General features: G+C 42.7%; 1 protein-coding gene across 6 annotated transcripts in view; it reads left to right on the top strand.

Annotated features, from left to right (window-relative positions):
• Window positions 1–27,025, top strand: part of LOC127008385 (prostaglandin E2 receptor EP4 subtype-like) — a 132,353-nt gene that overhangs the window by 41,243 nt on the left and 64,085 nt on the right. The window contains exon 2 of one of the 6 annotated variants that reach the window (XM_050880397.1): window positions 2,426–2,467. The exons of 1 other annotated variant lie outside the window; for it this stretch is intronic. The gene's annotated coding sequence lies outside the window, so the exon portion shown is untranslated. 4 more of the 6 variants (XM_050880400.1, XM_050880398.1, XM_050880401.1 and 1 more) reach the window with 4 other exon arrangements.

Genomic DNA, 27,025 nt, shown 5'->3' with positions numbered 1-27,025 from the left:
GTTTGAAGATGACCTGAACTTAACCGAATCTGACCTGAACTTAACCTAACCGAACCTGACCTGAAATTAACCTAACCGAACCTGACTTGGACCCTAACCGAACCTGACCTGAACTTAACCTAACCAAACCTGACCTGAACTTAACTCACCCTAAATTTGACCTAACCTAACCTAACCTGAAATTAACCTAACTGAACCTGACTTGAGAGAGAGAGAATTTAACCTAACCAAACCTGACCTGAAATTAACCTAACTGAACCTGACTTGTTAAAACCTGACCTGAATTTAAAAGAAAAATATGACCTGAAATTAACCAACTGAACCAGAGACCCAAGAAGAGACCTGAAAAGATAAAAACCAGACCTGTAAAAAATAGACAGGTAGAGTGACAGGTGGGGCCAGACAGGTAACAGCGAGCACCTGGAGGGAGGGAGATAAGGCAGGTGGAGTACAGGTGAATGTAGAGAAGGGAGGAAACGGAGGGAAAGAGGGAGGGAGAGGGAGGAATAGGGAGGGAGGAACATTTGGTGACGGGAAGGCTTAAAGTTGGGAGAGAGAAGGAGGGAGAGAAAGAAACGAAGGAAGGAAGGGAGGAGGAAGAAGCAAAGGAGGGAAATGGGAGAAAAAGACTAAAAAGAGGAAGAGGAGGAAAATGGAAGGAAGAAAGGGAGGAAGGGAGGGAAGGGATGAAGGGAGGGAGGGAGAGAGGATCACTGAGATGGGATATGCCTAAAGTTAGCTGGAGAGAAGTAGGAAAGTAGGGAAAAAAAGCGTATGGGAGGGAGGGAGAGAAAGAGAGGGAAAGAGAGGGAAGAAAGGACGGAGAAAGAGAGGGAGGGAAGGAGAGAGAGAGAGAGAAATGGAGGAAGAAAACAGAACAGAGAGAAAAAAATTACCAAGAAAGAAAGAATTAAAGAGGAAAGGAAAAAGAGGAAGGAAAGAAGGGAGAAAGAAAGAGAAGGAGGAAGGGAAAGGGGAGAGAAGAAGGGATGGAGGGAGGAAGAGAGGGAGGGAGAGTAGAAAGGAAGGAAGAGAGGGAAGAAAAAAACTGAAAGAGGGCGGAGGGAAAGAAGGGAAGAGGGAGGGAAGGAGAGAATAGTAATGAGGGAGGGAAGGAAGGAAGGTAGGAGGAAGAGTAGTAATAAGAGAGGAGGAGGAGGAGGAGGAGGAGGAGGAGGTGAGGAAGACAAAGGCGAATGGGAGATGGAGGGAAGGAAGAAAGGAAGGAAGGGCGTGGCAGATATCCATAGACACAAGGGAGGAGGAGGAGGAGGAGGAGGAGGAGGAGGAGGAGGAGGAGAGATTGTAGAGATAAGAACAACAATAAGACGAACAATAGTAGTAAACAAATATGGTAGTACACACACACACACACACACACACACACACACACACACACACACACACACACACACACACAGAGAGCTTGTTACTTTTTATATGTTTGTGTGTTTGTTTGTTTGTGTGTGAATAGGTAACCCTTTCTCATTAGTGCTAACAACAACCTCTATTATTATTTTTTTAGGGGGTACTTTAATTTGTTCATTTATTTATTTATTCTTTTATCTATTCATTATTATTTACATATTATTCACATTATTATTTACACATTATTATTATTGTTATTATTCTATTCGTGCCTTGGTTTAATTTCCGGTGCATTTCTTTGTTAAACAAGTAAAATATTCCCTCTTTTCTTCCCGGTCATTCACCTAACTTCACAATTGGTCAGTTAATTATTTAACAAATCAATATCTGTCTGTCTATTTATCAACTAAGTAATTAATTTATTTATCGATCAATCAATCAAACAATCAACTTGTCGACTAATCAGTCGACCGGTATATCTATCTACCTTTGTCTGGGGAGGCGGCGGCTGAGTGATCAGCGTGCGGAGCCCCGCGTCCAGGAGGACGCTCACCGCCACAAGCTGGGATTTTTCCGTCAGCGGCGAGTGATCCAACTCCATCCAAATGCTGTCCTCAAGATCACCCGTCAACCCGGACTTTAGATTCTCTCTCTAAAGAGAGGATCATAAATGAGCCAAGCAAGATGGCGCCATTATAAACACTTGCCTGTGCCATAACGGGCTGGGGTCCCACCGAGAAAGCCCGCCGGCGCCATGTCTGAAGCGTTAAAAAAAAATCTACCTTTGTCTCCCAATCAGTTTATCAATCAATTTATCTATCTGTCTATTAGCTGTGTTATCAAAGCTTGAAATATGCATCTATCCATCTATCTATCTATCTATCTATCTATCTATCTATCTGTCTATTTATCTGTCCATCTGTGTATTTATCTATCAATCTGTTTGTTATTCTCTTGTTATGTTTAATTATTTTGCTTTGCAGCCTTTGATTTACTTACACATCTTCCTGGCCGCACATTTATTTGTTTACTCTACGTGTGTTTTTGTTTATTGCAGTTTCCTTGATGTGCTTGAAGCGATATAAAGAGAAAGAGAAGTGTGAGTAATAGTGTGAGTTCTTCGTTTGGTGAGAGGGTACTGGTGTAGGGTAGACGCTAACACTAACCCTGTATGTATGTATGTATGTATGTATGTATGTCCCTCTCCTTCTATTCCCCTTCCTCTCCTTCCATTCCTCTCCCTCTTCATCCATTCCCTTTCTCTCCTTCCCTCCCATTCCTATTCCTTTCTCCCTCCCTCTGCATGTGTGTGTGTGTGTGTGTGTGTGTGTGTGTGTGTGTGTGTGTGTGTGTGTGTGTGTGTGTGTGTGTGTGTGTGTGTGTTATATCCTTTCTCCTACCCTTCCTTGCCCTCATTTTCCTTCCCTTTTCTTCTCTCCTCCTTCCTTCTATTCTTTCAGTATTTTCTTTGTTTTCTTCGTTTCTCCTCTATTCTTTCTTCCTCCTATTCCTTCTTTTCTTCACTCTTTCCCCTTTCTTTCTCCATTCCTCTCCTTTCTTTCTCTCCTTCCTTTCCTTCCTCTTTCTTCCTTCCTTTCCTCTCCTTCCATCCTCTCCATCTCCTTTTTTTTCCATTCCCTTTCCTTCCTTACCCTACCTCTCCTTCGATCCCTCTCCCTCTCCTTCCTATTCCTTCCTTTCCTCTCCTTCCATCCTCTCTCTCTCCTTCCATTTCCCTTCTTCCATTCCCCATCCCTCCTTACATTCCCCTTCCTTGTCCTTCCATTCCTCTCCTTCTCTCCTCCTCTTCCTCTCCTTCTATCCCTCTCCCTCTCCTTCATATCCCTTCCTTTCTCCTTCCATTTCCCTCCCTTTCCTTCTTCCATTCACCATCCCTCTCCTTCCATTCTCCTTCCCTTGTCATTCCATTCCCCTCCTTCTCCTCCTCCTCTTCCTCTCCTTCCCTCCCTCTCCCTCTCCTTCATATCCCTTCCTTTCTCCTTCCATTTCCCTACCTTTCCTTCTTCCATTCCCCATCCCTCTCCTTACATTCCCCTTCCCTTGTCCTTCCATTCCCCTCCTTCTCCTCCTCCTCTTCCTCTCCTTCCCTCCCTCTCCCTCTCCTTCATATCCCTTCCTTTCTCCTTCCATTTCCCTACCTTTCCTTCTTCCATTCACCATCCCTCTCCTTCCAATCTCCTTCCCTTGTCCTTCCATTCCCCTCCTTCTCCTCCTCCTCTTCCTCTCCTTCTTCCCTCCCTCTCCCTCTCCTTCATATTCCTTCCTTTCTCCTTCCATTCCCCTACCTTTCCTTCTTCCATTCATCATCCCTCTCCTTCCAATCTCCTTCCCTTGTCCTTCCATTCCCCTCCTTCTCCTCCTCCTCCTCCTCCTCCCCCTCTCCTCTCTCTCCCTCTCTTCCTAATAACAGCCAACAGACATCGACTAATCAACAACCCCTTTGTTTAATAGCTTCATCATCCTTTCCTGCAAGTTGATTGGTCATTCCTTCGTCCTTCTGGCTATTGATTGGCTGTCAAGGCTCATGACGTCACAAGAGGGGCGGTGACGTCATGAGGTACTGGTGGTGGTGGTGGTGGTGGTGGTGTGGGTGGTGGTAAGGAATGTGTTAATTGGAAGAGATAGTAATAGTAGTAAGTGTTTGTGTGTGTCTGTGTTTGTGTGTGTTTGTTTGTGTATTGATTGTAGTTATATGTGTGTGTGTTGTGGGGGAGGGGGGGGGTTGTGTGTGTGTGTGTGTGTGTGTGTGTGTGTGTGTGTGTGTTTTTCTCTGTTGGTAGCTTTGTGTAGCACTGTATCTTGTTGTTTTTGTTGTTGCTACTTTTTTGCATCTGTCTACTACTACTACTACTACTACTACTACTAATTAACTAAAACTAGCAATAACAATAACAATATCAAGAAGAAGAAGAAGAAGACGAAGAAGAAGAAGAAAAAAGAAAAAGAAAAAGAAGAAGAAGAAGAAGAAGAAGAAGAAGAAGAAGAAAAGAAAGAAAAAAAAGAGGAAGAAAAGGAGAAGAAAAATGACTAGCCACGTTCAATCTTCCATAGTAGCCAACACCTGATACGGGCGAGGTAGTGAAACGTGAGTCGCATTTTCCGTAGACTTAATTTTTTTTACCGCGACGTTGAAAATTTATGACGTTGCAAAATAGATAGATAGATAGAGAGAGAGAGAGAGAGAGAGCGTGGGTGGGTGATGAGTCAACCGTCTGAAGGGGAACAGTTGGTGGTGATGGTCTGTCCTTGATAAATACTCCGTTCCTTGTCATTCCTTTCCCTCCCTCCCTCTCTCCCTTCCTCCCTCCCTCTCTCCCTTCCTTGTCATTCCTTTCCCTCCCTCCCTCCCTCTCTCCCTTCCTCCCTCCCTCTCTCCCTCCCTAACTGACGCTGATTCATTACAAAGGGGAGAGAAAAAGGGGAAGAAGGGAGGGAGAGGGAACAGGGAAGATAGGAAGGGTTTCGGAATAGAAGGAAGGAAGAAAGGGAAGAGAAAAAGGAAAAAGGGAAAGGGAAGGAAGACAGGAGAGAGAGGAAACGTTTGGAAGGGGATGAAGAAAGAAAGGGAAGAAGAAGAGAGAGGAAAAGAAGGAAGGAAAGGAGACAGGGAAGGTAGGAGAGGTTTAGGGATGGAGGAAAGAAAAAAAGGGAAGAAGAAGGGTAGGGAAGAGAGGAAAGATTGGGGAGGAAGGAAGGAAGGAGGAAGAAAGGGAAGGAGATTGTCAGTTGAGAGAAGAAAAGAAGTAAGAAGTAACGAGGTAAGAAACGAAGATGACAAGAAAGGAAAGAGGGAAGGGAAGAGGAAGGAAGGGAAGAAAAATGTCAGTTTAGAAGAAAAAAAAGTGAGAATCAGGAAGTAAGGAGCAAAGAAAAGAGAAGGAAGGAAGGGAAGAGGAAGAGGAAGGAAGGGAAGAAAAATATCAGTTTAGAGGGAAAAAAAAGTAAGAATCAGGAAGTAAGGAACAGAGAAGAGAAGGAGGGCGGAAGGAAACAAGGAAGGAAGGAAGGGAATTAGGGTCAGGAATACGGAGCAATTTTCCAGGAATATCATTTTTCTCGCCTCCTTTCCCTTGTTCCCTCTCACCTGAGCTTTGTTGCCGGCGGACAGGCAGACAGATTGGCCCATTAAGGTATTACGAAAAGTGTGTGTGTGTGTGTGTGTGTGTGTGTGTGTGTGTGTGTGTGTGTGTGTGTGTGTGTGTGTGTGTGTGTGTGTGTGTGTGTAGATGAGGATGGAAATAAAATGAGTAATGGAAAGGGAGGAGATGGAAAGGAAAGGAGAAAGAAAGGGTAGTGATAGGAAGGAAAGGGAAACAATGGGAAGGGAAGGGAAGGAAAGGAAGGAAGGGAAATGGAGGGAAGAGAAAGAATTGGAAGGGAGGAAAAGAAACGTGAAAGAGAAAGAAAAAGAAAAGAAGAAAGGAAAAGTAAAGAAAGGAGAAGGAAAAGGAAAGAACTGGAAGGGGAGGAAAGGAAGGAACGAAAGGGAAATCAGACGAAGAAAAGTTAAAGAAAAAAGAAAGGAAAAGAAGTATGATAAAAGGAGAGTAAACAGGAAACAGGTAAATCAAGGAAGAGGAAAGAAATAATGAAATGGGAAGGAAGGGGAGGAAGGGAAAGGAAGGGAAGTGAAGGAAGGGGAGGGCAGGGAAAAGAAATGGAAGGAAGAAACAGCAGAAGGAGAGTGAAGGAAGGATAGGACAATGAAGGGGATAAAGAATAAAAGGGAAGGAAGGGGAGGAAAGGCAAGTGAAGGAAGGGTAGGACATTGAAGGGGAGAAAGAATAAAAGGGAAGGAGGGGGAGGAAAGAGAAGTGAAGGAAGGTGAGGGCAAGGAACGAAAGAAAGGCGAGGCTGAGTTACTGGTTCATAAACGGTGCAAAAGAAAAAAAGGTATGAGGCGACGCTATTCAGGAAACCCATTGTGGCGAAGACGTGACCACACCACCACCACCACCACCACCAGTAACACCACCACTAACACCACACCACCACCACCACTAACACAACCAACACCACTAACCCTTTCAGTCATCACTACCACCACCACCACCACTAACACCACCACAACCATCACTACCACCAACACCACTAACCCTTTCTATAATCACCACCACCACCAAAACCACCACTAACACCATTACCACCACCACCACCACTAACCTTTTTTATCATCACCACCAACAGCAACACCACTAACACCACCACCAACATCAACACCATGACACCAAGACCACCAACACCACTAAACTTTTCTCTCATCACCACCAACACCAACACCACCTCTACTACCACTAATAATATCAACACCACCATCACCAACACCACCACCAACACCACTAACCCTTTCTATCATCACCACCAACACCAACACCACCTCTACTACCACTAATATCAACCACCACCACCAAAACCCCACTAACACCAAAACACCAAGATTACCACCACCACTAACCCCTTCATCACTCCCACCACCACTCTTAACACCACTACCATCACCACTAACAATACCAACCCTTTCAATCACCACCACAATCATCACTACCACTGCTATTGTAACTACCCCTCCACCACAATGACTACTATCATCACCACCATCACTATCACCATCACCACCACCAACATCACCACCATCACCAAAACATAACGAAATCAAGTAAAATTATAATATGCAGAAAAAACGAAAAAAAAATGAAATCAGTGTTTGGGAAAAGCGAAAAAAATTAAGCCTCACACTAAGAGAAATATATAGATGAAGGAGATAATAGGAATACGAATTAGAATGAGGAAAACAAAAAAAATATATAAAAAGAGCGAATCAGAAAACATGTACGAGTTAAAAAAAATTGTGGAATGAAAAAGAAAAGAAAAAAAACAAGTCATAATATTTTCCTGACCTGACGTGACCCTTTCTAATAGTGCCAAGATTCACAATAATAATAAAAAAAAGCTTATCAATTAATACATCAACGAAAATGGAAGAGAAAAAAACGAAAGAAATAAAAGGGAAAGGAAGGAATGGGAAAGGGAGAGAAAGAAAAGGAAGGAAGAGAGGGAAGGGGAGGAAGAGAAAGGGAGAACAAGAAAAATTGAGAGAAACGGAATGGAAGAAAGAATAAGAGAAGAGGAAATAAAGAAAGAACAAAGAATAAAAGGGAAAGAAAGGGAGGAAGGGAAGGGAAGTGAAGGAAGGGGAGGACGGAAAAGGGAAGAAAATAAAATAAAAACAAAAACAAAAATAATTAGAAAACGAAAAACAATATATTAATAAACGAAAATCAAGAGACAGAGAAAGATAAAAATAAATACAAGTGAAAAATAAATAATCCTCTCTCTCCCTTCCTTCCCTGCGGCTTAACTGGCCAGGTATCTCAGGTGACGGAACCCACCGCATAATTAGCCCACAATATATCCTTCGCCTGACACCCTTGGCCTTGAAGCAGGTGTGGTCTGGACGCAGGTAAAGGTGTGCAGGGTAGAGTAATTAGAGGAAGACTCATTTTTTTACCTGTCTGTCTCTTCCCTGTTATAATGAAAAAGAACTTAGATGCAAAATAAAAGGGTGGATGGTATAGGTGTGGTGTCAAGGCAGGTAAAGGTGTGCCGGGTATGGTAATTAGGAAAAGGATGATTGTTTACCTGTTTGTCTCTTCCTTGTTATAATGGAGGAAGAAGGAACCGAGATGAAAAATATAAGAGTGGATGGTAAAGGTGTGCTCTGAATGCAGGTAAAGCTGTGTATGGCAATTAAATGAAGAAAAATAACTATAGGAAGAAAAAACGGAAAAAAATATGAAATCAGTGTTTGGGAAAAGCGAAAAATTTGAAGCCTCACACTAAGAGAAATATATAGATGAAGGAAATAATAGGAAAACGAATTAGAATGAGGAAAACAAAGAAATTATAAAAACAAGCGAACCAGAAAACATGTCTGTAATGAAGAAGGAAGGAACCAAGATGAAAAATAAAAGGCTGGATGGTACAGGTGTGATATGGAAGCAGGTAAAGATGTGCAAGGTATGGCAATTAAAGGAAGAGTGAGTATTTACCTGTCTGACTCTTTTCTTCTGCCCGTAATGAAGGAGGAAGAAACCAAGATGAAAAATAAAGGGTGGATGGTACAGGTGTGCTCTGAATGCAGGTAAAGGTGTCCAGGTTATGGTAATTAGAGGAAGAGTGAGTATTTACCTGTCTGACTCTATTCTTCTGTCCGTAATGAAGGAAGAAGGAACTACAGCGAAAAATATAAGGGTGGATGATAAAGGTGTGCTCTGAATGCAGGTAAAGGTGTCCAGGTTATGGTAATTAGAGGAAGAGTGACTATTTACCTGTCTGACTTTTTTCTTCTGTCCGTAATGAAGGAGGAAGAAACCAAGATGAAAAATAAAGGGTGGATGGTACAGGTGTGCTCTGAATGCAGGTAAAGGTGTCCAGGTTATGGTAATTAGAGGAAGGCTGATTGTTTACCTGTCCGTTTCCTTTGCCGTACTGAAGGAGGAAGGAACTCAGGTGAAAAATAAAAGGAAGGGAAGATTCAGAGCAACAAAAGTCTGGGCAATAAATACAATAAGTGTGGTGATGTCGGGATGCAGGTAAGCTTTCTGCGTAGTGTTGATAATTACTCTACAGGTACAGGTAAGGTGTGAGCGTTACTGGAGTTCCTGTTCCAATGCGCTACCACCATCACCAACTCCACCACCAACACAACTGCTTTTTTTTTTTTTTTTTTTACAGCAGAGGGGAAAGTGCAAGGGCGTTGAAAAAAGAAAGAAAACAGTAATGAAAAAAAAGCCCGCTACTTACTGCTCCTAAGACAAGAAACTACTATCTACTACTACTACTACTACTACTACTACTGTCATCACCACCAACACCACTACTACCACCACCACCATCACCAACACCATCACATAATTCATCACCCTCCACAAAACCACCATCACTATCACCACTCCCCCTACAATCACCACCACCACCACCACCACCACTACCCTCATTACTACCATCCCCAGTACCACCACCACCACCACCACCACCACTATCATCATCTCCACCCTTCCCTCACTACCCTTAACAATGCACCACCATCACCACCATCACCACCATCACCACCACGCAGCTTCGAGGTAAAGACAAAGAGATTAAGAGAAAAGACAAGCATAAAGGTGTGTGTGTGTGTGTGTGTTTGTGTGTGTGTGTGTGTGTGTGTGTGTGTGTGTGTGTTTGTTCGTGTGTGGGATTGTCTTCGATTAGGTTTAAAGGTCAGTGCAATGTCTCTCTCTCTCTCTCTCTCTCTCTCTCTCTCTCTCTCTCTCTCTCTCTCTCTCTTTAATTCCTGTCCTCCCCAAATGGCTCTCATCTCTATAAAGGAAGCGATTCAATAAAGAGGAAGGAAATGAAAGGGAAGGAAAGGAAAGGAAAGGAAAAGAAAAAGAGAAGGAAAAGAAAAAGACTCCCCTTTCTTTTCCTTATCTTGTTTTCTCCTCCTTTTTTATTTTCTTTCGCTTATTGTTTTTTTCTTTCCTTCTTTTTCTTTCTCTTATTTTCTTTCTTTTTCTTTCTTTCCTTCTTTCTTGATTTTGTAGTGTGATGTTTTTCCTTTGCTATTTTTCTATTCTTTTTTTCTTTTCTTTCCGGTTTTCTTTATTTTCTTTTGTTTATTTATTTTTATCATTATTAGTATTTCCTTCCTTCCTTCTTTTCTTGTTATGTTTATCAATGACTTTCCTCTTCCTCTCTTTAATTCCCCCTCTTCTTTATTTTAAGGTTCCTCCTTCTCCTCCTCCTCCTCCTCCTCTTCCTCCTCCTCCTCCTCCTCCTCCTCCTCCTCCTCCTCCTCCTCCTCCTCGTTCAGACAAACCATCTTTAAGGAGCATCTGAAGGAGAGTAGCAGGTCGAGAGAGAGAGAGAGAGAGAGAGAGAGAGAGAGAGAGAGAGAGAGAGAGAGAGAGAGAGAGAGAGAGAGAGAGAGAGAGAGAGAGAGAGAGAATCACGTCTTACAAACCAATTCAGGCTGTTATTCTCTCTCTCTCTCTCTCTCTCACCCTTTCTTCTTCTTCTTCTTCTTCTTAGTCTTCTTTTTCTTAGTCTTCTTCTTCTTCTTCTTCTTCTCCTTCTTTTTCTTCTTCTTTTTCTCCTCTTAGTCTTCTTCTTCTTCCTCTTCTTCTTCTTCTTCTTCTTCTTCTTCTTCTTCTTCTGCTTCTTCTTCTTCTTCTCCGCCCCCAAGAGGTCAGTGCCGAGACGCGATTCCCAACACAGACTGACTCGGCCATCCAAACTTTCCTCCTCTTCGCATTTTTTCCCCTCTCCTTTCCTTCCCTTCCCTTCCCGTACTATACGCCGAACCCTTTTCTCTCTCTCTCTCTCTCTCTCGCTCTCTCTCTCTCTCTCTCTCTCTCGCTCTCTCTCTCTCTCTCTCTCTAGCACACTTATGTACAGAAATATGTATAACGTTATCGAGAGAGAGAGAGAGAGTTATTCTTAGCTATGAAACACAAAACACTTCATCCTCCCGCCACACCTAGCCGCCTCCTCCTCCTCCTCCTCCTCCTCCTCCTCTTCCTCTTCCTCTTCCTCTTCCTCCTCCTCCTCTTTATTAATCACGACATATACAAAGTCTTCCCGGAAACAGGCTAGATTTCTTAGTACGTGTATCGAACCGGATTTTCCTTTGAACATTATCGAAGAGAAATATTGCGGTAAATTAGACTCACTTTTTTTGTTGTTTTGTTTTGTTTTCCGTGTCAGAGGGTCGTGTGTGTGTGTGCGTGTGTGTGTGTGTGTGTGTGTGTGTGTGTGTGTGTGTGTGTGTGTGTGTGTGTGTGTGTGTGTGTGTGTGTCTTTGTCTCTTTCTTTCTTTCCTTCTTTCTATCTATCTTTTTCTTTCTTTTTCTTTCGTATTTTCTTTATTTCTTTCCTACTTTCTTCCTTTCTTTATTTCATCCCTTCTTTCTTTGTCCTTCTTTCCTTCCTTCCTTCCTTCCTTCCTTCAATCCATCTATCTATCTATCTATCACTCTATCTATCTATCTATCTGTGTGTGTATCCGCCTGTCTGTGTGTGTATGTGTGTATGTATGTATGTATGTATGTGTGTACGTATGTCTGGACCTCCCCTGTGAATCATAGTTTAACCAGGTGAGTCTCAGGTGTATTATTACCTTTCTAATTACCTGCAGCAATACGGGGCAGGTGAAGGGGTTTACAGGTGAAAGGGGGGGGCCTAATTAACCTTACCTGGCGCACTGACTCACCTGTATAGGGAAGGGTGACTCAGTGTGTGTGTGTGTGTGTGTGTGTGTGTGTGTGTGTTTATGAGACAGATAGACAGACAAATATAGAGATAGATAGAGAGAGAGAATAACCACAAAATAAAGGAATACATTAATTAAAAAGGAAAGAAAAAGAAAAACAAAGAGAATAATGAATAAGAAAAATAACATAAAAAACGCCATAATAAAACTAACTTAGCAGAGACTGAAGTAAAAAAAATAGTGTGAAAAAAAGAAAAAAGACAAAGAAAACAAGAAATCCCGAAGTAGAAAAAAAGAAAAGAAAAGGAAAAAAGAAGATGAAGAAAAAGAATTTACATTAATTTTCCCCATTTTTTTCCTTTCTCTTTTCCTCCCTCTCTTTTACGCCCCCTTTCTCATTTACTCCTTTCTACTTTTCCTTCCTTATTTCCTTACTCAATTATTTTTCCATTTTTTCCTTTCTCTCTCCTTTCCTCCCTCTCTTTTAAGCCCCCTTTCTCATTTACTTCTTTCTTCTTTTCCTTCCTTACTTCCTTACTCATCTCCTTTACTCTCTCTTCAAACATACTAGTCTTCCCTCCACTCCCCTCCCTCCCCTCTTCTCTCCCCACTCTCCTCCTCTCCCCTCCCCATGACCTTCTTACATAATCCTCCCTTCCCCTCCCCCTCCCTTCCTCTCCTGCAAACACCTCTTCCATATAATATCCAATGTTTTTTTGTGTGTATTTTTCAGGTGTGCCCCCTCCTCCTCTTCCTCCTCCTCCTCCTCCTCCTCCTCCTCCTCCTCCTCCTCCTCCCATTTGATTAGGACACCTGCCTAGGGACATTGTTACCTTGATCGCTCACTTCTGGAGGAGGAGGAGGAGGAGGAGGATATAGAAGAGAAAGAGGATGTGTAAATTCCTTGGAGATTCATATTACCTTGACGAGGAGGAGGAGGAAGAGGAGGAGGAGGAGGAGGAAGGAGATCAAGGACAGAGAAAATAAGTAGTAGCCGTAGTAATAACAGTAGTAGTAGTAGTAGTAGTAGTAGTAATAGTAATAGTAGTAGTAGTAGTGGAGGTGGTGATGGTGGTGATGGTGGTGGTGGTGGTGGTGATGACACAGGTCGGTGGTAATGAGAGGGAGGAGGAAGGGAAGGATGAATGGAGGGAATCAGAGGAACGGAGGAAAGGAGGGGAAGAAGAGGAGGAGGAAAAAAACAAATTAGTGGACGAAGGTGAGGTAATGAGGGTGTTGACAGGGGGGGGGAGGGTAAGGGGGACACGTACATACACACACACACACACACACACACACACACACACACACACACACATACATACACACATACATACATACATACATACATACACACATAAATAAATGAAAATAAATGGAAAAAAAAGTTAAAGAAAGTAAAGTATATGAAATGACGTAAAAGAGAAAAATATTGAAAATTAAGATGAAAAAAATGAACAAAGGAGGAAAGAAAATAATGGAAGACCGAAAAAAAAAGAAAAAAAGGAAAAAAAGTAGAATGAAATAGTAAAGAAAAATGAAAGAAAGAAATAGGAAAATACGAAAGAGATAAGGAAAGAGAGAAAGGAAAAGAGAGAGAATGACAAGGCTGTGGTGGTGGTGGTGGTGGTGGTGGTGGTAATGATAGTGGTGGTGGTGGTGGTGGTTATGAGGAAGGCGGATGTCTGGCGCATAATACACACACACAAACACACACACAAACACACACACACACACACACACACACACACACACACACACACGATCGCAATACATTACATTGAGAAAACTTACACATAGAAAAAATACTTCTGAAGGAGGAGGAGGAGGAGGAGGAGGAGTGGGAAGTAGCTAAACAGTAACATGAGAAGGAGGAGAAAGAAGAGGAGGAGGAGAAGGAAAAGAATAGAAGGAGGAAGAAGGAAAACAAAGAGGAGGAGGAGGAGGAGGAGGAGGAAGAGAAGGAGCAAGGACAGAAGGATGAGAAGGACGTAGATAAAGAGTAACAGGATAAGAAAAAAAAGAGAAGAGGAAGAAGGAGAAGAAAGAAGAGAAGAAGGAGAAGGACAAAGTAGCGAATCAGGAAGACAAAAAGGAGGAGGAGGAGGAGGAGGAGGCGGAAGAAGAGAAGAATAAGAAAGAGGAGGAGGAAGAGGAGAGAGAAAAGGAGGAGGGGGAAGAGGAAATAGGTAACCAGTAGGAGGAGATTGAGAAGATGGAGAAGGAGAAAGAGAAGGAGATAAAGAAGGTAAAACAAACTAAAAAAAAATAACATTGATAGAAGGAAAAGGGAACCACAAGACTAGGAAGAAAGGAAGAAGGGAAGGAAGGAAGGAAGGAAGGAAGAGAGAAAGGAAAGGAAGGAAGGAAGGAAGGAAGGAAGGAAGGAAAGGAAGGAAGGAAGGAAGGACGAAAGGAAGGAAGGAAAGGAAAGAAGGAAGGAAGAAAGGAAGGAAGAAGGAAAGAAAGGAAGGAAGGAAGGAAGGGAAAGAAGAATGCAAAACTATCTAAACAACAACAAAACAAGAAGGAAAACAACAGCAAGGAAAAGACGCCTAACCAAACCTTACACAACATTATAAAACTGAAGAATGGAAGGACGAGAAAGAGTGAGTAGGGAGAGGGAGGGGGCAAGGGGGGAGGGGGGGGGGCTTATCTTCGTGACGTCATCGGGGGCCCAGATATATATAAGGGCGATGACAGGGGCGCGAGAGGCAGTGCCCGCTTAGCTACCATGGTGTGAGGTCAGGGGTGTGTGGGCTGCGCTGTGAGGTTGTAGTGACTGAAGAAGACAAAAGAAGAAGAAGAAGAAGACCCTATTACTACTACCATTACTACTACTACTACTACTTCTACTGGTGCTGCTACTACAAACGTCAGTACATACGAAGGTAGTGATGTTAGTGTGTATGTGTGTGTGTGTGTGTGTGTGTGTGTGTGTGTGTGTGTGTGTGTGTGTGTGTGTGATTGTAAGGATTGAGATTAACGAACAAAAACAAAAAGAAAGAAGGAAATATATGAGTGAATGGAAGAATGAAGGTAGGAAAGGAAGAGAGAGAGAGAGAGAGAGGTAAAAAAAAGTAAAAGAAAGGAAAACAAAAATGAGAAAAGATGAATGAAAAAAAGGAAAAGAAAAGATGAATGGGAAAGTGAATACTCCCTCCCCCTCTTACACACACACACACACACACACACACACACACACACACACACACATGGGTTTAAATAGTAAATTGGTTTGGATTAATGTAAATAGGGAGACGGGACTGTACAATGCATAACACACACACACACACACACACATTCATAGTCTCTCTCTCTCTCTCTCTCTCTCTCTCTCTCTCTCTCTCTCTCTCTCTCTCTCTCTCTCTCTCTCTCTCTCTCTCTCTCTCTCTCTCTCTCTCTCTCTCTCTCTCTCTCTCTCTCTCTCTCAGCTTAAGTCTATAAACAACAACAACAAAAACAAGACGAAAAAAGATGAAATAATATCCGATACATGAATTTCGCCGCTAAGAACTCTCTCTCTCTCTCTCTCTCTCTCTCTCTCTCTCTCTCTCTCTCTCTCTCTCTCTCTCTCTCTCTCTCTCTCTCTCTCTCTCTCTCTCTCTCTCTCTCTCTCTCTCTCTCTCTCTCTCTCTCTCTCTCTCTCTCTCTCTCTCTCTCTCTCTCTCTCTCGATTTATTTATCAGAAAAACGTTTACCTTTCCAGCGGGTGTCGATACTCTCTTGGCCTTCCTTTCATTAACTTATTTTCGCCTTATTTATTTACCATTACTTTTATATTACGCTTATATTTAAGATTAATTTGCCTTTCGCTTAATATACCTTGTTAGCGTAGTTCAGAATAAGGGTGGGTCTTGCCAGGAAGTCTTGCATCGGATTGTCCTGGTACACGGTATTATGGATTGGCCCAGCACGAGTATATGGCGTTGTCGATACCCAAGCATAACTGGCGCCACTATAAAAAAAATTCCCTGCGCCATGACGGGCTTGAGCCGACCACCAGCACCCTGAAGAAAGCCTACCGGAGCTACAGACGGGGATGTAAAAAAAAAAAAAAAAAAAACAGGCGGTGATTCGAATCTTTAAGTCCCTTGCGCTCCTTGTCTTACTGTATGGCTGTCAGACATGGACGATGAACAGTAACTTGGAGAGGCGTGAAGATGCCATTGGTGCCAAGTGCCTTCGCAGGGTCACGGGATATTGCTGGAGTGACTTCGAAGGTCGTGTTATAAGACATTTTCGGGCCTAAGAACACATATTTGACAAGGCTTTCGTAGGAGTTGTGGGCATTTCCGGGAGTAGTTTTATGACCCTGGTGTTAGTTTGACCCTTCTTCTGTACCGTGAACCTAAGGAAACACTCATTAGAACTCGACTGACCCCCTCTTTGACCTTTAGAAATAGCTGGTGTGATATGGTAATGTGTCTTGTACTTTTTCTTTTTTTTTACAACAAAGGAGACAGCTCAAGGCCACAAAAAAAGTAAACAATAATAAAGAAAAAAAGCCCGCTACTCGCTGCTCACAAAAAGAATCTAAAGAGGTGGCCGAAAGAGATACCAGCCTTCGTGTTATACCAGGGACTACTCCGTGAAACTGAATCGAGGCGTGTTACCAGATTAGGCCGTGAACCCCAACTCCGGCTGTATGGGCACGTGGGGCGCCTCCGGGACGTCGATCATCCTCACAGGGGTGTTTAAGTACGAGACAACCCTGAGTGGAGACAAAGGGACGCCCACGTAACTCACACCCGGGGCAAGACAGTCCATCCTGCCGGGAGTGACTTGGGGTGGAGAGGTCAGCTGCGTGAGATCTTGCTCGGGAGGACCACGGGGAGTATGAACGGCGAGTGAGTGAAGTAACGCGCCCCCGGACATATGCTCCCCATTAGTAGTTAGTTAGTTAGTTTACATTTCGCTTCCTTGAAAATAAATTAATAAAACGGATATTCGTGGACCATTTCAGATTTTGAGTGAAGCGACGCGCCCCCAGATGTATGCTCCCCATTTGTAGTTTATCTTTCGCTTCGTTCAAAATAAATTATAAAACGGGAATTCGTGGACCCCTTCAGATTTTTTTTCTATTCTTTGTGTTTTCTTAGAGTTTATTAATTTCCTCCTCCTCCTCTTCCTCCTCTTCTTCTTCCTCCTCTTCTTCCTCCTCTTCCTCCTCCTCCTCCTCCTCCTCCTCCTCTTCCAATTGTTTCTTTCCCTCTCCGTTGATTATTTTCTTATTCCTTTAATTTATTCTGCTTTCCCCGTAAGTCATTTTCCTTGTTTCTTTTTTTTTTTGGTTTTCTAGTTACTCTCTCTCTCTCTCTCTCTCTCTCTCTCTCTCTCTCTCTCTCTCTCTCTCTCTCTCTCTCTCTCTCTCTCTCTCTCTCTCTCTCTCTCTCTCTCGTTAAACTTTATTCTTACTCTGTTCTTTCTCTTTCTCTCGTTAAACAATATTCATGCTCTCTCTCTCTCTCTCTCTCTCTCTCTCTCTCTCTCTCTCTCTCTCTCTCTCTCTCTCTCTCTCTCTCTTTAACACGCTCCAAAGTTCTTTTATAGACGCCATTAACGTGGAATTCAACCCGATATAAAAATTCAGATGATATTCTTCCCCTAGTGAGCATAAGAAGGTCTTTAACCCCCTTCTAAGTGTGTGTGTGTGAGTGTGTGTGTGTGTGTGTCTCTCTCTCTCTCTCTCTCTCTCTCTCTCTCTCTCTCTCTCTCTCTCTCTCTCTCTCTCTCTCTCTCTCTCTCTCTCTCTCTCTCTCTCTCTCTCTCTCTCTCTCTCTCTCTCTCTCTCATATTTTTTGGTTAACTTTTCACACCTTTTGCATTTTTGTTTTAACTTATGAAGAAATATTTTTGACTTTTTGCTTCTTTTATTCTTTTTTTCTTTTTTTTATCTTCTTGTCTTTCTTCCTTACTTCTTTTCTTTCTTTCTTCCTTGATTTCAGTTTTCTTTTTTTTTTATTTCTTATTCTTTTCTTCCTAAATTTGATCCTTCCTCTCTTTCTTCAATCGATCTTTCCCTTCTTTCTTCTTTCCTTCCTTCTTGCCCCTCTTCATTCTTGTCTCTTCCTTCCTTCCTTTCTTCTTTCCTTCCTTCCTTCCTTGCTTCCTTCCTTCCTTCCTTCCTTCCTTCCTTATTCTCCTCTTAACGTATCATTTTCCTCTTCTTCTTCTTCTTCTTCTTCTTCTTCTTCTTCTTCTTTCCTCCTTGGTCATATTATCCTTCCCTTCCTCCTCTCTCTATTTACCCCTAGCAACCTTCTCCTCCTCCTCCTCCTCCTCCATTAATATTTCACCTCACGCTTCCCTGTAATAGATCCATCTTTTCCTATCCCTTCCTTTCCTCTTTCTCCTCTTCCTCCTCCTCCTCCTCCTCCTCCTCCCGTCCTTGTACCCTGAAATCTATGGATCACATCTCTATCTTCCACCAATCTCTCCTCCTCCTCCTCCTCCTCCTCCTCTTCCTACTCCTCCTCCCTTCTTAAAATACACATGAAAGCCAGTAACCATCATGACACACACTCACACACACACACACACACACTCACACACACACTTAAGCACTCTACCTCGACATAATTATACACGCAGAAAACGACACTTTGGCGGGTCACTTTCGTGTCTTGAACGTGTTTAGAACGAGGAGAGGGAGGGGGATGAGGGCCACGTCGCTGACCTCATGATGGTAACGAGGTCATTGTGGTGGTGGTGGGGGGGTAGGGGGGGGAGGAGAATGATGACCTGCTATTAACTATTGAGGGTAGTGTTAATTCTTCCTATTATTTCACCTGCGACAATTGCTGGAGTGTATTTTTAATTGTATAGCAACTCTCCTTCCCCTTCCCTATTCTCTTCCCCTCCCCTTCTTCCTCCTCTCCTTCCCCTTCCATCTCTCTTCCCTATTCCTATTTCTTCCCCTCCCCCAATCTCTCCTTCCCGTCTCCTTCCCACATTTCCTTCACTATCCCCTTCCCATTCCTACCCTTCTTCCTTCCCCTTCCCTCTTCTCTTCCACTCCCCTTCTTCTTCCTCTCCTGCCCCTTCCCCTCCGTCTCTCTCCCCTATTCCTATTTCTTCCTCTCTACAAAGTTCTCCTCCTATCCCCTTCCCATTCCTCCCCTCCTTCCTCTCCCCCTTCCTTCCACTTCCCCATCCTTCACCCTTCCTTCCCCCATTCCCCTTCCCTCCCGTTTCAACTTCTCTCCACTTTCCCTTTCCCTCAAGCTCTCCTTCCCTCCACTTTTCCCTCCACCCCCCTTCCCTTCCCTCTATCCCCCTCCTCTCCCCTTCCCTTCCCCTCCACATATCCCCTATCCCTCCCCTTCCCTTCCCTCTATCCCCCTCCTCTCCCCTTCCCTTCCCCTCCACATATCCCCTTCTCCCTCACCTTCCCTTCCCTCTATCCCCCTCCTCTCCCTTCCCATCCCTTCCCCCCTCCCCTTCCCATCAGCAGCCATCACCTTCTCACCTGTCTGGACTCCATTCCCACAGGTGACCTCGTTCCGTGTGTCGCTAATTAACCTGAAGTGCCCCTCCTGTCTTTTTTTGGCTCATGACCTTCACTGACTGTCTCGCATTGTCCTCGTAATGGTGTTGGGAAGAGGTGCTTTCTGCCCTTCATTCCCTTCCCTTCCCTTCCCTTCACTTCCCTTCACTTCCCTTCTCCTTTACTTCGCTTCGCTTGTCTTCTCTTCCCTTCCCTTTCGTTTTCGTTTTCATTTGTTTTACCTTTATTTCGTTTTCTTTCTCTTCTCTTTTTTTCCCTTTTCTCTTCTCTTCCTTTTTATTTACTCCACAATAGGAAGGATTAAGCACCACTATATGGGTTCAGGAAAGGCTCCAATCACCGCTCACTCCATCAATCCCTTCTTCTGCTCTTCAACGCAAAACAGAAGGACTCAACAGGTAAACAGGAGGAAGAGGGAACAGCTAAACAGGAGAAGGACAAACAGGTAAACAGGAGGAAGGATCAACAGCTAAACAGGAGGAATAAAAAGGAAAACAGGAAAATGAAACAGCTGAACAGGAGGAAGAGTGAACAGCTGAACAAGAGAAGGCCAATCAGCTAAACAGAAGGAATAAAAATGAAAACAGGAAAACGAAACAGATAAACAGGAACAAAAATGAACAGCTGAACAGGAGAAATAATCGACAGCTCAACGGAAGGAGGATCAAACGCCACAAGGAGGATTAAGCACCACTAAATGGGTTCAAGGAAGGCTCCAATCACTTCCGTCATTTCTTTCTTCCTCTGCGTTACAAGAATTCGCGTGATCCTCTCTCTCTCTCTCTCTCTCTCTCTCTCTCTCTCTCTCTCTCTCTCTCTCTCTCTCTCTCTCTCTCTCTCTCTCTCTCTCTCTCTCTCTCTCTCTCTCTCTCTCTCTCTCTCTCTCTCTCTCTCTCTCTCTCTCTCTCTCTCTCTCTCCGTCATCGTTTCTTTTATTAATGGCTTCCCAGAGTTCATTTTTCCGTCTTTCTTCTGTCTGTCACGCCTTTGTTTGTCCCCAGTGACCCCTCCTTTATTCCTTTCCTGTTTCCCTTCCTTTCCTTTCCCTTCATTTGATCTCCTCTCTCTTCATTTTCTTTCCTTTCCTTCCTTTCCCTAATCTCTCCATCCTTCATCTATAGTACCTGTGTGCTTATCTTTTTTTTAAACTTTTCTTTCTCTCTCTCAGTTCTATATTCTAATTCTTTCCTTTCTCGTCTCCCTTCCCCTTCCTATTCTTTTCTTTCCTCTCCTTTTCCTTCCCTACACTGCAATCCTTTCCTTAATGTTCTACCTTTCTCTTCTCTGCCTTTCCTTCCCTCCCTTCCCTTCCCTCCTCTCCCCTCCCACCCCCTTCCCTTACCTTCCTCTTCCCTCCCCCTTCCTTCCCTCCCTCTTCCCTTCCCACCCCCTTATTCTCCTCTACCTCCCCTCCCTTCCCCTCCCAGCTGCGTGTCTTGCCCCAATCAACGGAGCGGAGCGGCTTCTTCAGGAACGAATTCAAGGCATCGGTGAACTCCTTTCCTGCTATCAAACCATATTTCAGGACAATTATCTCCTTTTTTTTTCTTTGTTTTTTTTTGTTTTTTCTTGATACTCTGCTTGTTTTCTTGGTCTTGTTCTTGTTTTCCTTCTTGTTCTTCTTGTTCTTCTTTCTTCTCTTCCTTTCTTCTCCTGTTCTTCCTCCTCTTCCTCTTCTTTTTTATGTTGTTGTTTTTGCTGTTGTTACTTATTTTATTGTTACTCTCTCTCTCTCTCTCTCTCTCTCTCTCTCTCTCTCTCTCTCTCTCTCTCTCTCTCTCTCTCTCTCTCTCTCTCTCTCTCTCTCTCTCTCTCTCTCTCTCTCTCTCTTTATTTGTCCATCTATGTCCTTTATATCCATGTAATAAGCAATCTATCTGAGTGTCTGTCTGTCTATCTGTTTGTCTATCTCCTTCCCTTCCTCTTTCCTTCCATCACCATCACCATCACCATCACCACCATCATCACATCACATTCTCCAAGCATCTGTCTATCTATCTGTCTATCTCCCTCCCTCTCTTAGCTTCCTCCCATCACCATCACCATCACCACGACGACACATCCTCCAAGTATCTGTCTATCTATCTGTCTATCTCCCTCCCTCTCTTTCCTTCCACCCATCACCATCACCACCACCACCACCACCACTCTCTCCCCCCTCACCCACCCCTACCCCCCGTCCACTTAGAGATGATTGTCTTCACTCCTCCTCGTGGTAGAAGTGTTCCCTGGTGGGCCTCGCGTGGGAGTAGAGGCGCGAACTTTTTTTTTTTTTTTCGGGGGGGAGAGGATGGTCTGGTTTTGTCTTCTTTTTGTCTTCTTTTGGTTATTCTTTGCTTTGTTTTTGTGTCTTGATGATTTTCTTCTTTTTCTTCTGTTTTTTTTAATATTGCTTTTTCATTTTCTGTTCTTGTCTTTTTTTTTCTTTCTTTCTTCATCTTTACCTCATCATCTTCCTTTTTTCTTCTTTGTTAATATTGTTTTGCTTGGTGTTTTTTTTCTTTATATTGTCTTCTTTCTTGTCTTCGTTTCATACTGTTTCTGATATTCACTTCTTTTCTTCTGTTTTTTTTTATAATTTTGTTTTCTTTTTCTTTTTCTTTCTTTCCATTCTTGTTTTCCTTTTTTCTTTAGAGTAAATATTTCTTTCTTCTTTTTCCTCTGTGTTTCTGATAATTTTGTTTTCTTTTTCTTCTTTCTTTCTTTTCCTTCTTATTTTCCTTTTTTCTTCAGGTAAATATTTCTCTTTCTTCTTCCTTTTCTTTTTCTCAATATTTCTTTCTTTTTCCTCTTCTTCTTTTTCTCCTTTTGATGCTTTGTTTCTTTTCTTTTTTTCTTTTTTTAGAGTTTATTATATTTCCTTCTCTTTTCCATCTTGCTTTCCTTTCTACATCAGTGTAAACATTTCTTTTTCCTTCTTCTTCTTCTGCTCTCGATGTATCGTTTATTTTCCTCTTTCATCTTTTTTTTTACAGAGTTTATTATATTTCCTTCTCTTTCTCCTTTGATGTTTTCCTTTGTTTTCCTTTCTCCTTCCTTGTTCCTGTTATTCTGTCCGTCATCTTCAATGCCTCCCTTTATTTCCTCTCTCTCTTTCTTCCTTTCTCTTAATCTCATTTGGTGTCTCTTGCACGCACGCCCTGTCTTTCTTTTTCCTTTATTCGCCTTCTTCTTCTTCTTCTTCTTCTTCTTCTTCTTCTTCTTCTTCTTCTTCTTTTTCCTCCTCCTCCAATACGTAAATCAAAGCCCACCAATCCTTTTCCCCCTAATTTCTTTTCCTTTATCGGTTCCATTTCTTTAATCTTCTTTTTTCCTCTTCTTTCCTCCTCCTCTCAGTATTTTTTCCTCTTCCTCTTTACCTCCTCTTTACCTTCTGCCCCTTTGATCTCTGTCTGTCTGTCTGTCTCTCTCGCTCTCGCTCTCTCTCTCTCTCTCTCTCTCTCTCTCTCTCTCTCTCTCTCTCTCTCTCTCTCTCTCTTAGTCTCTTGTTTTCCTTCTTTCCTTCCTTTCATCTTTTTTTCCTTCTTCCTTTTCTTTTTTTCTTCTTCTTTTCCTTCACCTCCTCCTCCTCCTCTTCCTCCTCCTCTTTCTTCTTCTTTTCTTCCTCTTCTTTTTTTTACTTCCTCGTGTTTTTGTTCTCTTCTACCTCCCCCTTCTTCTTCTTCTTCTTCCTCTTCCTCTTCCTCTTCCTCTTCCTCCTCCTCCTCCTCCTCCTCCTCCTCCTCCTGCCTGATACTGACTTGATGATCTTCCTCCTCCTCCTCCTCCTCCTCCTCCTCCTCCTCCTCCTCCTGTCTTCTCCATCTTGTTGTCTGCTCGCCCAAACTTTCGGAGGCAAAGTGAGAAGAAAAAAAGAAGAAAATGAGAAAGAAAAAAAAAGAAAATTGAAAAAATGAAGAAAGCGGCGGAAGAGGAAAGTCAGATAATGCTTCCTCAGACTTTTTTTTTCTTGTTTTTTTTTTCTTTTTTTTCTTTTTCTCTATCTGATTCTCTTACTTCCTCCTCTTTTTTTTTCTCTTCTTCATCTTCATCTTCTTTTTCTTTTTCCTCTTCTTCCTCTTCCTCTTCCTCTTATTATTATTATTATTATTATTATTATTATTATTATTATTATTATTATTATTATTATTATTATTATTATTATTATTATTATTATGCTTCTTCTTCTTCTTCTTCTTCTTCTTCTTCTTCTTCTTCCTTGTCTGTTCTGTGTCTGTTGTTGTTTTTGTTTTTAATTCAATTTCTTTCTGATATTTTTTTTTCTTTTTTATTAGATTATATTTCCAAACTCAATTTCTTTTCCCTTCGTTTCTCTATCTCCCTTTCTCTTTCCTTCCCTCTCTTTCCTTTTTTCCCCGTTCGTTTCTTTCCCTCCCTTTCCTTCCCTTCTCTTCCCTTCTCCTCCTTTCGTTTCTCTTCATATTGCTATTTTCTAACTCCATCTCTTTTCCCTTCGTTTCTCTATCTCCCTTTCAATTTCCTTTCCTCTCTTTCCTTCTTTCCCCTTCGCTTCTTTCCCTTCCTTTCCCTTTCCTTTTCCTTCCCTTCTCCTCCTCCTCCTCCTTTCGTTCCTCTTCATTTCGCTACTCTCTTTCCTTCTTTTCCCTTCGTTTCTCTATCTCCCTTTCCTCTCTTTCCTTCTTTTCACGTTCGTTTCTTACCCTCTCCCTCCCATTCCTTCCCTTCTCTCCTTCTCTTCTTCATACCTTTGAGCACAGCGACAGAAAACTTACTAATACAGCGGTCCCTTTCTTCTCTATATATTTTTTCCATCACCTTTGAATTTTCTTCCTTACGGTAAAAATAACACATCTCTTTATCACCGCTCTCAAAGCTTGCCCTCTTCCCCGTTTATCAGTAAATCTCCCTCTTCCTCGTTTATCAGTGTTTTTGTTTGCGTCTTTCTTATCTCTCAGTGTGTCTGCCTTCCACGCCGCTGTCAACCCACACAATATATAATGTAATATGAAGATAAGGGAGATAGCGAGGATTGGGGAATTTTCTTGAACTACTAAGATAAGAAGAAATTGAAGTTGTGTGATTGAGTAATTCATAGCACCTCCATCACCACCATCACCACCATCACCATCACCACTATCACCACCATCACCACCATCACCACCACCACCATCACCACTATCACCACCATTATCACCTCCACTTCTACCACCACTACTACTATTGCTACTATTAAATCACCACTACTGTTATCATCACCACCACCACCACCACTACTACCATTGCTACTATGACATCACCACTACTGTAATCACCACCACCAAGAATGTCATCACCACCACAACAACCACCACCACTACTACCACCATCATCACCAGCATAGAACATAACCATTACAGTCTCCACCACCACCATCATCACCACCATACCACCATACCACCATACCACCAGCACCTCCACCTTACAGTCTCCACCACCACCACCATCACCACCACCATACCACCGTCAACACCACCACCATCTCCACCTCCACCTCCAAACTCCACCTTCCGTTCTTCTCGAGTCCACTAGGAAAGAAATTAAAAGAGGAAAGGAAACAAATGGAGAGAGGAAAAAGAAATATAGGAAAAATAACAGAAAAAAAAACGAGGAAGAAAACAGGAGTAAAAAATAACAAGCCTAAAAACAAGAACCTCTACAATAAGGAAGAAGAGAAAATAAGGAAAAGAAGAGAAATAAGGAAAGACGAAATGGAGAAGAAAGAGAAAGAAAGAAAAAGAGAAAACAAATAACAACCTATAGACAAACACTTTCTCTCTCTCTCTCTCTCTCTCTCTCTCTCTCTCTCTCTCTCTCTCTCTCTCTCTCTCTCTCTCTCTCTCTCTCTCTCTCTCTCTCTCTCTCTCTCTCTTTTACTCTCCTTCTCTCTCTGTCTCTCCTCTTCCTTTCTTCTTTCTCTCTTTCTCTCGCTTTTATTCTCTTTCTCTCTCTCTCTACTCTTCCTTTCTTCTTTCCTCTTCTTTCTCTCTCTTTCTTCCTCTTTCTCTCTTTTTTATTCTCCTTCTCTCTCTGTCTCTCCTCCTCCTTTCTTCTTTTTTCTCTCTCTTTTATTCTCCTTCTCTCTCTCTACTCTTCCTTTCTTCTTTCTCTCTCTTTCTCTCTTTCTTTCTCTTTCTCTCTTTTTTATCTCCTCCTCTCTTAACTCCCTTCGCCGTTTCTCTTCACCTTAACCTTCACACCTTTTTAAAACGAGACAAGAGCTTCGTTACTCCTCCTCCTCCTCCTCCTCCTCCTCCTCCTCCTCCTCCTCCTCCTCCCATACCTTTACCCTCCCTCCACACCTGAGCAATTTCCTGCCAGGCGCCACCGCGGACTCTTATCACGCCCCAGGTACAGGTAATCTTATCTCATTAGTCACACCTGCACTGTGAACACCAACACGACACCTTGAAGAGAGAGAGAGAGAGAGAGAAAGAGGGAGATATAGAGAGACAGACAGGCTAAGTGTGACGGAGAACGCAGCCAGTTGAGAGTGCGGGCGTGAGTGACAGACCGTCGGAGAGACAGAGAGAGTGTGAGACCGCTGCAACACCTTCAAGACAGAGAGAGATAGGGAGACAGACAGACAGACAGAGAGACGAAGAACAGTGTCAGAAGAAGGAGCCGAGACAGAGAGACAGAGTGAGTGGAGAGTGAGTGAGTGGTGTTGTTAGTGGTGCAGTGTCCTGGTTCCTAGTGGTGATGGTGGAGTTAGTGGTGATGATGGCAATGTGATGGGACGGTGATGTGGTGATTGGTGTTTGTGGTGAAAAGTCATTGTGGGAGTTACTTTTTCATATATATATTTGGTCATGCACAGTTAGTCAGTCAGTCTAATCTTCGGGCATTAGTACGAGGGGAGATTAAAGCAAAGGGGTAGTTGATACACGGACCAAAACAAGGACATAAGAAGAACATAACAGGAACACCACGAGAACAAGAAGAACAAGGGCAAAATACTCGTGTCACAGAAAACAAGGGGGGAATGACCAGCGGCTTAGAACATCCAAAGTAGACGTCAGTGATTGGGTTCTTAGGCCCAGCAGCGAGATCACCCACCGCAGCATCGTTACCAAGATAGAGAGAAAATAAAGAAAAAGAAGAAAGAAGAAAAGAAATAACTGTTCGACTCAACCTCTTACACTTCCTCCTCATGGTAAAGTATATTAGGGATTGAAAAATAAATATGTAAATAGATAAATAGATAGATGGGAAGATAAATAAATATAGATAGATAGATGAATACAAAGATGATATAGAAAGATAGATAGATAGATAGATGAGAGAGAGAGAGAGAGAGAGAGAGAGAGAGAGACTAACAACCCTTAACACACTTTAATGACCCCCCACAAGGCTCCTCTTTCCTCCTCCTCCTCCTCCTCCTCCTCCTCCTCCCTTAGGCGCTTCTTCATTCATCACCACTGACCTTCATTCCTCCCTCCCTCAATCCTTCCCTCCTCTTATGTCATACCTCTCTCTCTCTCTCTCTCTCTCTCTCTCTCTCTCTCTCTCTCTCTCTCTCTCTCTCTCTCTCTCTCTCTCTCTCTCTCTCTCTCCAACTTAATATTTCCTAAAGTATCAGATAATTTTAATATAATTTCACTCAGGTCTAAGTACGGACCGCCTTGTCTGGACCATAGCGTCTGTGTGGCCTAAATATCTATGTAAATTTATGTTGAGCTCATTTTTCTTTCCTTATTTTTTTTCCCTCGTTCAATCACTTATAAAGATGTATATACCAGATTTCCTCCTCCTCCTCCTCCTCTTACTACTACTACTACTACTACTACTACTGTACTACTTTTACTACTACTACTACTACTACTACTACTGCTTCTCATCTTTCTCCTCCTTTTCTTCTTCTTCTTTATAACAAT

The sequence above is a fragment of the Eriocheir sinensis genome, chromosome 37 (assembly GCF_024679095.1).
Source record: "Eriocheir sinensis breed Jianghai 21 chromosome 37, ASM2467909v1, whole genome shotgun sequence".
In the NCBI taxonomy this organism is placed as follows: domain Eukaryota; kingdom Metazoa; phylum Arthropoda; class Malacostraca; order Decapoda; family Varunidae; genus Eriocheir; species Eriocheir sinensis.
This window is presented reverse-complemented; position numbering and strand designations above follow the sequence as displayed.